Here is an 11,901-nt window from a genome sequence, read left to right as displayed (position 1 = left end):
TTAGGAGTGTCTGCTCTTAGGCTGATTATTCATTCACAGTGTTTTCTAAGCACCAATTCTGTTCCTCGTGTCATGTGGTGACAGAGGTAAAGAAGCTCTCTGTTTAGGGCAAGAGATGGACAAGACCACAGGTGGAGCCAGTGTGGGCCTTGCCCACCCTGTGTCTGGATTTCCTCCCTTTGTTTCCAGGGCACGACAGGTGAGGGTTAAGGGCATGGGCTAATCCTTTACTTGCTAACTCTGTGCTCTTAGGTGACAGATTGCACCCCTCCTGACCTCAGTTTTTCTTTTTTTAATTTAATTTAATTTAATTATTTATCTTTATTTTTTGGCTGTGAGGTGCGGCATGTGGGATCTTAGTTTGCCGACCAGGGATCAAACCTGCGCCCCTGCATTGAAAGTGCAGAGTCCTAACCACTGGACCTCCAGGGAATTCACCATGACCTCAGTTTTTCCATCTGTAAAAAGGGACCGAGCAGTAACCACCTTACTGGATCTAGTGAGGAGGAAATGAGATCCAGCGTGACCCTCCTTGGGCACACAGTAGTCAGCTTTCAACAACAGCAGCAGTTACTGTTACTGGTGTCTGGTGGGACCCGAGGCTCCCCAGGGTGCTATGAAACCCCCGAGGGCCGAGACCCAGTTTCCCACCCCCTCTCCTCTCCTTGCTCCACTGTCCCAGGTCTGCCTACTGTTTCCCACCTCCATGCCGATGTTCATGCCGTTCCTTCTTCCTGAAATAACCTTTCTCCTGTCTCCTAAAGCTCTGATACAGTTCTTGGAGGCTTCAGGACCCAGCTGGCACGGTTTGCAAAGCAAATCTGGGGGGGAGATTTTCCAAAGGCCCCCACCCACCATTCACCTCCTGACCTACTTCCTGCTGCAGCCAAGCCCCCAGGACCCCACCTGCTGGAGGAGCCAGTGGGCTGGCTACAGCCCCACCAAGCCAGCTGGCTCAGCTGGGGCATTATTCACGCTTTTCTGGGAGCTTCTGTCCCCTGAGGCCAAGCCTACAGGGCCATCTCAGCAGGTTTCCTGCCTACCAGCTCCCTGAGGCCCAGGGAACACTCCCAGGAGAGACGGTCCCTGTTACACCCACTCACAGCGTCCTGGGCTGCTTCTTCCCAGCGCTTAGCACAAGGGTGATGCATTCGTTTTTTGTGAGTGTGTTTGTTTAATACGTGGCTCCTTTGCCAGCCTGTACGTGCCACAAAGGGTAGGCCCTGCCCACCCTGTCCCCACACCCAGCCCAGACCTGGTACCTAGAGGATGCTCACTGCACAGCTGTGGATGGATGGGGGATGCATGGATAAACGCATGGACGGAGGCATGGAGGGATGCATGGATGGGTGGATAGATGGATGGAAGAATCAACAGTGTGGAACAGATGGGGAAAGTGGCTGCCTTAGCCACTTAGTCCATTCAGGCAGCTATAAAAAAATCCCACAGATTGAGTGCCTTTAAACAGCAGAACTTTTTCTCATAGTTCTGGAAGCTGAGAAGTCCAGGATCAAGGTGGTACCAGATTCAGTGTGTGGTAAGAGCTCACTTCCTGGTTCAGCCATCTTTTCGCTATAACCTCACAGGTGGAAGGAGCCAGGGATCTCTCTGGGGCTCCTTTTATAAGAGCGCTAATCCCATTCTTGAGGGCTCCACTCTTAAGACCTCATCACCTCCCAGAAGTCCCACCTCTAAGTACCCTCACATTGGGGGTTAGGTTTCAGCTTATGAATTTTGGAGGATCCACACATTCACTCTGTTGCCTGTGGCCTTCATTCTTCCATATAGATGAACAGAGGATGGAAGACTGAGTATCAGGAATTCTCAAAGCGAATCCCAGCTCTGCAAACCTGGGCAGGCCGTGTCCCCTCCCTGGGCCTGTTTCCTCATCTGTGCCTATAACCGTCGTGCCTGTCTCAAGGAGATGGGTGTGGGAACCAGAGCAGATGAATCGGAGGGCCCTGAGAGGAGCGGGGGCCTGCCTGAAGTTGGGGTTGATTGCAGTTACACAGATTCACAGACTGCCCACCACTCTGTTCCTCACTGCCCTGCTGCCCTGGGCAGGCTCGGGGATATGGGGGCCTTTCTTTGGGAGACCAGTTCCTGCCTGAGCCTAGATCCCACAGAAGCAAAGAATGGTCCAGGGTTTGAATGCTGGTTCTGCCACAGCTGAGGCTTCCTCATCTGTCAAATGGGTGACGAGAGAACCCCACGTGGTTGTCCTGAGGGGACAGCAGGGTCATGATGTATGATTCCGTGGTGCCCAGGACACTCCCTGCTTGAGAAAGGGCAGTGATTGTGATGATTCTTATCATTCCTGGTTCATATTTTTGTTTCACGAAGAAGATCCTGGTTAGTTGTTTCTGAAAATACCTCTCTGGGAAGTGAGATTCTGTGACTCCGCCGTCATGGCTGACGGGGTTGTCAGTCGGTCTCCTCCGGTGAGGTTTACTCTGGTCCTACCCTCGGTCTCAGCCAGACTCCAGTCCCTTCCTACCTCCCACTTACTGTCCCGTAGTTCTGTCTTAAGTGTCCTCTGACTTCCATGGGCTACTTGGGCTCAGCCTCCGTTCAGGCTCAGGGTTGAATCTGGAACCAGGATCAGGGCTCAGCCTGGGACCAGGTCTAAGGTTAAAGTCAGGGCGCAGACTGCGACCGACAGCAGGGCTCAGTCTGGGACCAGGATCAGAGCGTGGACCGGGGCAGGACATAGGCTCGGCCTGTAAGCAGTACTGAGTATTGGTGACCTGGATTGGGTCTCATTCAATGCTGAGGTTGGGCTCTGTCTGTGACAAGTACCTTAGGCTGGGTTCCTGGAAAGCGACTCCGAGCTGGAGGACTGTGTGCAGGTTTACTGGGGCGTGTCCACCTGGAAGGAAACGGGAAGGCAGGGCCGGGCAGGGAGAGAGAGGCTGACCGGTGATGAGGTTACAACAGAGGCCCCTGCAGGGTTCCCTGGAGCTGTGACAACCCTTCACAGTTGTCCCAGTCTCAACTGGTAGCTGGGCCTTTGTATCCTCACATCAGTCAGGCACTGGCCTCCAGCTGCCCCGGGCAGGGGGCGTAACCCCGTGAGCCATCAGCAGCTGGGGTGGGTAATCGGCCCTGAAGGGGACTCTGGAGCCTCCAGGATCCCCTACAACCCGCCTCAGGGCTCTGGGTCAGACCAGGGTCTTAGCCGGATACTGAGAGTAGAAGAATGACACGTGGAGATTGGACGTCCCCACAGGACAGGATTTCTGTCCCCAGCCTCCAGCACAGGCCTCAGCTCACAGAAGCAGGGAGAAGAGAAAGTGTGAAGTGGGGCCAGCTGGTCAGCCTTCCCCAGAGGCTCAGAGAGGGTAGGCCACCTGCCTGAGGTCACACAGCTGCTTAGGGCAGAGCCAGGCCTGGAATCCAGGACTGCCTGAGTCCAGAGTTTCTGTTCTCTTGACAACACCAGGCTATGAGCTTATTAGAAAGCAAAGGCTGGGGATGGGAGGAGGAAAGACGCTCTGCCCAGTTCTTGGTGCAGGGCCCCGGCGTTTGCCAACTCTGGCGACCTCTGGCTGGCCCACCAGGACCCATGCCCAGAGGAGGGAGTGGCATCTTTTGGGCGGGTGGCCCTTCTTGGGTAATGAGGCCCAGCCAGCGGTTTGAAGGCCTTACCATGTGAATAATTCATTTGCAACCAAGTCTGGGAATTAGAAACTGTTACTGGATGATTTATTTACCAGGGGCTGCTGCTGGGGAGAGGGGAGGAGGACTTTGAACTACAAGAGGAAAGTGCATGCCTTGTAGATAGATTTAGAGAGGCCTACAGACCTGGCTTCCAATTCCAGTTCTGCCTCCTACCGGCTGTGTGACCTTGAATAAGTGACTTGACCTCTCTGTGCCTCAGTTTCCTCAGTTGTAAAACAGGGATAATAGAGCTGTTAGAAGGATTAAATGAGGCAGAATTTGGAGAGTGCTTCAAATCATGTCTGGCTCACAGTAGGTGCTAGTAGGTGACCAAATAAAGGAGAGCTGATACACCTGTTTTGTGCCAGGCCTCAGGCCAAAAATTTTACAGGCGCTATCCCACAGCACTCACATAAAGTGGGCATCCTTATTATACCTATGTTACAGGTGAGAAAGTAGGAGCTCAGAGAGGTTAAGTAACCTGCTCAAGCTCACAGAGCTAGTCCTGGAAAAGCAGGGATTTGAACCCAGCCAGGCCTCTCTGACTCCAGGGCCTGTGCACTTATCCACATTCCCATATCACGGGCCTGGCACACAGCTGGTGTCTGATAAACATCCCACTCTTATTTTACTGAAACTTCCCCTTTCTCCCCACATCCACTATTGAATTTGGTTCTAATAACAAATCCAACAGGTAGTCAGGGAGATTGTGGTTCCCATTTCTCAGGTGAGGAATCTGAGGCTCAGAGAAGGACGTGAATCGCTCAGTGTCCCACAGCCCCAGATGGAACCCAGGTCTGTCTGGGGCCTCACAGCCATCGTCACAACTGTAATGTAACAACAGCTCAGCTCTGGGGGTGCCTGCTCACCCCTGGACAGCACTCCTGGGTGCAGAGGCTACATCTTGTTTTTGCCTGATTCACAGAAGGTCCTCATTAAATATCAGATGGAGGGAGGGAGGGAAGGAATCCTAAACCCAGGTGTGGTAGATGAGCTCTCTCCTTCCACTGTTCCACTGCCCTGCCCCGCCCCCATAGCACACACTGGAACACACCCGCTCACGCACTCCTTTGGGGTGAGGAGGGGGTGGGGGCGGAGCCGGGGCTGGGGGACAGAGCTGCCTGCGCACTTGCAATGAACCACCCTGGCTCTTCCGAAGGGTGTGGTCCTTGGGCTCCCACAGCGGGCGGCAGTTTGCCCATCTCAGTTTCCCAGGCCCTTGCCGAGGCAAGGTGTGGTCTCTGGACACTCCACGTTGACCCTGATGTGAGCATGGGATCTGGCTGTTTAGCCCAGAGTGTCGGCCTGTGGCCATAGGACTGTGTGTGTCTGTGAACGAATGGGAGTCTGTGCGTCTGTTATGTGTGAGTGGTGTGTTTGTAGACGTGCGTTGAGGCGTAGTTCTGAATCCTGTGTCTATCTGCGGCTGTCTGCAGGGGGCGGTGTGGGTTCCGCGTGGGTGTCTATACCTATCTGAGCTTTAGACTTGGGATGATCAGATGTACATGCGTGAGCACCTGTGTATGAAGGTGAGCATGTTCCTGTATATATTGGGGTGCTCTCGGGGCGCACTATGGGGACGTCTGCACGCTTCTATCCAGGCAGGTGTAGGTCTATGTGAGTGAATCTGTGAGCTTGTGGAATCTTGCATCCGTCCAGGTGTTTGCGTATCTGAGTTTGTAGAGCATTTCCTGTGGGGTGTGTTTGGTGTGTGATGTGTGCAGACACACAGGAGTGTACAGAGAGAGACCCGAGCTTGGGAGTCAGGAGTCTTTGCTCCAGGTGCAGCTCTGCTGTGTGACCTCATATAGACCCCGCCCCATCTCAGCCCCAGTCTCCCCTTGGGAAGCTTTGTTGCTCACGAGGCCTCGGATTCCGGATTCCAGGCTCCTGGCTCAGCCCACGAGGCAGCTGGAAGTGAGCTCTGATGGTGTTGTGGGCAGGTTTTGTTACAGGTTATTAAAATCCTGTTAGCATTATTTTGGGTTTCGATTTGCCCTTTCCATCAGATTCAAAAGTAAATGGATTTCCTGTTTCAGTGTCTCCATTTGTTATTCATTCTTTGTTTTCATAAAAGTTTAAAAGGTTGTACTATTTAGACTCAACTGGGGAGGCCGAGAACTTTTCCAAAAATTGTAATTCTGCCACTCCCTTGCCTGCAGCTGGAGCGATCCTTCCACCCATCGCAAATGCCCAGCTGTCCTGGCATTGCCACCGAGGCTCCCCCCTTCTCCCTGGCGGCACCCAGCCTCCCTAATGGTGCCCCATCCTCCCGGTCGCCTCTGGGCCACCCCTGCTCCCTGCAATTCTGCCACATTGCCTTCTGCCCTACTCCTGGAAACTGCAGCCTCCCCCTGCCTCCATGCCTCTCCCCATGGACCCCCTCTGCCTGGAATGCTATCTCCCCTGCCTCTGGGGGTCCCAGGTGATGTGGGAGGTGGCTCACGGGACCCTTCTCCAACCCCAGGATTTTGTAGGAAGGGTGGGGGGTAGACAAGTGGCTTGTACTCTTCCAGTTCCCGAGCTGCTCTGACCTGGGGAGCTCTGGTCCATTCCCATCCCCTAACTGCTGTGACAGTGGTGTGACCTTGGATGGGTCGCTCCCCTACTCCCACGGGGAGAAGGAGATGGGGCACAGAGTGCGACGGGACGGGCTGTCAGTCCTTCTTGCCTGCAATCCCCAACCTCTGTCTCCACCTGCCCACCCTTGCAAGATGGCCCCCCACCCCTGCAAGCCAGTGGCTGGAGGACGAGGCAGGCCCGAGACTGTGAGCCACTGGGCTTGATCCAGGCCCTGGCAGGAACCTCAGAGCCTACATCTGAGCCGTGGGGCGGGTCCAGTCCCCCTCTGAGAAGCGGGTGGAGGCTGGCGGCTGGTGGGAGAGGGGCCTGGCCTATCCTGGAGCTCCCTCTAGTGTCTCCAGAGGGGCCTGCAGGCTGTCCTTTAGAGTGGAGAGGACGGGGCTCTGGATCCCCCTCCCCGAGGCATCCTGCACACTCCAGCCTTCTCCCTCTTTCTCAGCCCCAGAAGACACCATATTCTGTTTTTTCTGCCACTCAAATGCCCACTCTCATCCCTGTCCTCTACTTTCCTCCCTGTCCTAATTCAGACCCCATGACCTTTCCCTGGAATATTTCTACTCTTGCCCTCCTGCAGTGCATCTGCCACACTCCTCCCAGAGGACACTCTGCCACATGCAAACCTGATCATGTCACCCCCCTTCTTTAACCCCTTCTATGGCTCCCCAGTACCCCCGGCACAAAGCCCAACCTCCTTGGTACCTTACAAGCTCTTCACGAGCTGTCCTCTGCTGACTCCCCAGCCTCACCTCGGATCACAGCCCCTCCACATCTGACCTCGGGCAATACTCACCCGTCTGCCGTCCTGAAGGTACGATGGCACAATGCCTTCTCCCACACCTGACCTTTGCCCATGCTGGGTCTCCAGCCAGATATGTCTTCTGCCTCCCCTCTACCTGGAAAACTCCTACCTCCTCTGGGAAGTTGCCCTCCGACAGCTGGCCTCTCTGTCCTTAGGGCTCTCACCAGGCTCTGAGCAACCGCCTCCCAGCACTGTCTGTGCGTCTGTCTTTCTACTAGATGTGAGCTCCCCAAGGGCAAGGGCTCAATGGACCTTGCTTGTGTATTAATCACCTACTACGTGCCCTTGCTCAGGAGGGTACAGCCATCTATACTGGCAACTAGAACAGGGCATGGTCAATCAGTCCTCGGGGCTTCGATCAAAGCCATGGGGTCTGTGGGAGCACAGAAGAGGCCCTAACCAAGCCTGGGGGTAACCAAGCCTGCTCTGAGGAAGTGATGCCAGGTCTTAAAGGATCAGCCAGAGGTCAGCACAGCATTCAACCAGGGTGGGCTTTCCAGGGAGCAGAGCCCAAGAGCAAAGACTAGTCAGCCAAAAGCCAGCCAGGGAGTGTGTGTGTGCGTGCGTGTGCGTGCGCATGTGTGCGTGTGCATGTGCGCATGCGCGTGTGTGTGTGTTCAGTTGGGGTTGGGGACGTGGCACAGCTGGGTGTAGGGTGGTATGGGTGGTATGCTGGTGGTATGGGTCCGCATCTGTGGAGGTAAGCCGGCAGCTGCATGACGAGGATTTGGGCATCGGGTTCAGGAATTTGGACTTGGCCTGAGGGTAACTGGGAGTCGACAGTCTGGGATTTGGAAAAGTCCCTCTGGCAGCTGGCGTAGAACCCAGGAGCCTCCTGGGCGCCATTTGGGGAATTTGTGGGGGTGCATTCAGTTTTCATGACTGGGGGCCCCACTGGCATTTAGTGGGTGGGCCCTGGATGCTGGCTGCCCTGCAACGTGCAGGACATTCCACACCATGGAGAAAGTTCCACGTGCCTTTTGACTTTTGAATGTCCTGCCAGACGTTTACGTGAAGGAAAAACACTTGTGTCTGAGCCCAGAACCCAGGTCTGGCTTGCACAGAAATAAGAGCACTTTTGCATGAATACTCTGAGCTTTAACATACACTGAATTTGCCAGAAATACAGCGTCCATGTAAATTGAAGGAAGATTGCTCTTTATTTTGTTCAGAACCTTACCCAGGGTTGCCACCATTTGGGAAAATTACCTACTTAATTTCAACAGTGCTTGTGGTATTTGAGTTGCCAATACCTCACCGTGCATAGGTCTGCATTTGGGGCTGTTGCATTCAGGGGGGTTCTATGAATAGGTGCAAGCTTCTCATTATTTTATCATGTCTTCTAGTGTATCAGTAAGAGTATTTACAACTTGAAAGACCTATTATCTTAAATTTAACCAACACTCACTCAGCTTGTAACATACGCCAGGCACTGTTCTAAATGCTTCGTGAATAATTACTCATTTAATCCTGATAACAACTCTATGCAGTAAAGTGCTGCATAGAGAAAACAAAAAACAAAAAACTTTTTGACTGGGGAGGTAACTGAGCACAGAGAAGTTAAGTAACTTACCTAAGGTCACACAGCTGGGAAGTGGAGAAGCCAGGATTTGAACCAGTGTCTGTGCACTTCACCGCTAGCCTACAATGGCTCGCTCTGATATTTCAGTCCGGGCATTGGGATCGTTTTCTGTTGGGGAATTGTATGCATACGCACGTCATTTCATTTCAGGGTAATAAGGAGTGATATAAGATATTTGTTACCAAGGGGGAGTTGAAACAGGGTTAAGAACCACAGGTAGAGGGCTCATGAGAGAGCTGGGTTGGTCAGGAAGTTCACCCGGGGAGGGTCGTCTGAGAAGGGTAGGGGGCTGGGAGCAGACCCAGACACACCCCAACATTCTGGGGGGAAAGCGAGCAAGGAACAGCCAGGCAGGTAGGAGGGAAGCCAGGGGAGAGGGTTCCCAGAAGGAGGGAGTGGATGACAGTGGAGAAGGAAGGCTTCGGAGAGACCCAGCCAGGTCAGGGCTGAAGGTGGCCCCGCAGCTGGCCACAGAGAGAACAGCATTACCTGAGCAGTGAGAGCGGAAGCAGCAGAGGGGCCTCCGCTGCAGCTGTAGTCAGCGGTGCACCCAGTGCAGGAAGAAAGAGCAGCGGGAGCCCTCCCTGCTCCTGCTGCCTCCCCCTCCCGGGGAAGGGAGCCGTGAGGAAGGCCAGAGGATCAGCAGGGCAGAGAGAGAAGAGGGTGGATCTGGCTGGGGAGCAGGGGACAGACAGAATAATCACACAGCCCCTGAGAAGGGAGGTGCAGGACCCTGGTGGGGGCATCCAGGGCAGAGGTCACCTTGGAAGAGTCTGGAGGCTTCTCCTGAGTGGGAAGCAGCCCCGCGTCACCATCCCCTCCCCCACCATCCCCTCCCCCACCTGGGCCCTGCGGGCAGCAGCCCACTCATCACAGAACTCTGAGGTTGATACTGGTATTACCCCAATTTACAGATGGGGAAGCTAAGGTTCAGAAAAGTAAAAACAGACCAACAAAACCTTGCCTAAGGGCACAGAGCAGAATCAGGATTCAAATCAAGGGGCCTGATGCCAAAGCAGGCATTACCAAACCACTAAACTTTACTGTCACATCTCCATAAGGCTGGTGGGCACCTGCCCCAGGACTGGGTGCCCTTGACCAGGGAGCAGGCAGCAAATCATTCCTGAGTTGAATGGAGCACAGTTAGTCAACCTACAGTCAGAGGCTGGGGAGGGAAAAGGGGTGGCATTGGGCAGCCCCCAGGTCGAATCCCACCCCTGCACTGATTAGCTGTGGGACCCTGAGCAGCCAATCTCACCTCCCCCAACCTCAGTTTCCTCATCTGTAAAATGCGGTCAATGCTGACCTTGCAGCGTCGTTGAGGAGGTAAGATGAGATTATGTTGGCTTCCTTTCCCCTTCCTCAGCCCCACCCCCAGGTCGGGAGGATGGGGGAAGTGGACTCTCCTGAGGGACCATCTTCTCAGAGGGGCTGGCCCACTCTTACTGTCTCTTTTCCAGATCCAGGCCGGGAAGTGCGTCAGGATGATCGGCCCTGTCTAACCTCAGTCCTGCCTGCCGCCCACCTGACTCCCGGGCCCCTCCTTCCCGCTCACTTGTTTCCTCCTGCGGGTGCAGTTTAGTTCCCGCATCCCTCCCTCGGTGTCCTCATCGCTCGCCTGGGTGCTCCACAGACCTCGCAGGACACTCCCAGTTCTGGCCACAAGGTGGCGCGTGGCGGCTGCAGGACCCGGGCAGGGGGCAGGGGGCGGGGCTTGGAAGGAGAGCTCAGGCGCCGTTCTGACCTCGGAGCTCATTGTAAAAACGTGCGTGTTTGTGTCTGTGTATCCAGAGACCCAGGGGGCTGTGGGAGCCTCGTGGTCCTCCTGTTCTCCGCTTGGGGCTGCCTGGATCTCTGAGAAGCAGAATAAAGAGAATTTGCACTGCTGCTTAAACTCATCATCACCCCCATGTTACAGATGAGGAAAGTGAGGCCCAGAAAAGGGATTCCCGTGCTGGAGTCACTCCCTAGTCAGTGGTGGAGCTGGGCTCAAACCTGGATCTATTCGGCTGATGAGACTGTGCTTTTCCCAACAGAGTGGCGAGGGGCCGCCATGTGGAGGGGGATGGGCTCCTGGTATATGTGAGAGGCAGGGAATTAAAGGTGATTTGGGAGTATGGGGAGCTCCAGAAACCAAGAAGCAACTCCTACCCCAGAAGGACCAAGACTGGAGGGTGGAGAGGGAGCAGGGATGTGGACAAGGGGTCCACCCAGGCCTTTGGTGTCCTCTCTGAGCACTTCCCCAGCATTGGAGAACCAGCGCCACTGCCTATGCCCTGTGTGACGCCCACTCTTCCCTTCCTGGAAGTTCCACGGGCCATTGCCCATCCCTCAAGCTTAGCCTGGAGCTCCACCAATTTACTCAGTTCTGTCTCTCCAGACTGTGCCCTCGAGGTGTCAGGGACACATCCAGAGCCCAGCATAGGGCCTGGGTGGCCTGAGTCCATGGTCACTGAATTGTGCCAAACAGGCACAGGGGCCAGCTGCTCATTTCAGGAAGTCCTTTCAGCAAGGGGATTCTCCTTTCACTGGAGCTGAGGGCAGTGGAAGAATGGGCTGTTTTTTGATGTTGTAGTGCCTTTGAGATGACCTAGATTCCTGGGTCCAGGTCCCCGCAAGAACTCCTCCTCTCCACCCAAACAACATTTCCCTCTCCAGCCTGGGGCAAGCAAACATCAAGTGCAGCAGGAGACTGTAAGGTTAGACAACAGGAAGGACTTCCCAGCCAGTGGAGAGGGAAAGCTTGCTGCTTAGTTAGAGCTGCCAGTTCCCTAGAATGGGCTGCCTTGGATCGTTATGCGGTTTTTGGAGTTGTAAACAGCAAAGGCAGAAGATCTAGGCCAAAGGGGAGAAATAGAAAAGACTCAGTATGGCGGTTGAAGGGATGGTGAGGGTCGGGGGAGCCGGGGGCCTCATCCTGAGGGCGGGGGTGAGAGGGGCTGTGTGTGGCAGTGTGGGGCCCATGGGAGTGAAGAGGTGGGGTGGGACTGAGGGACACGGAGGTGAGGAGCGGCCAGGAGCTCGCAGTGGATTGAACGTGGGGAGTGGGGAGCGAGGCGTCAGCTGCAGGGGGTGCTGGAGGGGTGGGGGGGGAGGCGGGATGCCTTCTCAGGTGGGCAGCCCTGGGAGGGAGCAGGCTGGGAGGAACAAGCTGAGTGGGAGGGGCTGGGGCTTCCAGCAGAGAGGAGGTGGGAGGGGAGCTCGGGCTGGGCTGGGGAGGGAGGCCTGGGCTAAGAGAAGATGGGGGTGGGCAGGGTGGGATCACGGAGGAGTTGGG

The sequence above is a fragment of the Delphinus delphis genome, chromosome 6 (assembly GCF_949987515.2).
Source record: "Delphinus delphis chromosome 6, mDelDel1.2, whole genome shotgun sequence".
Classification (NCBI taxonomy): Eukaryota; Metazoa; Chordata; class Mammalia; order Artiodactyla; family Delphinidae; genus Delphinus; species Delphinus delphis.
This window is presented reverse-complemented; position numbering follows the sequence as displayed.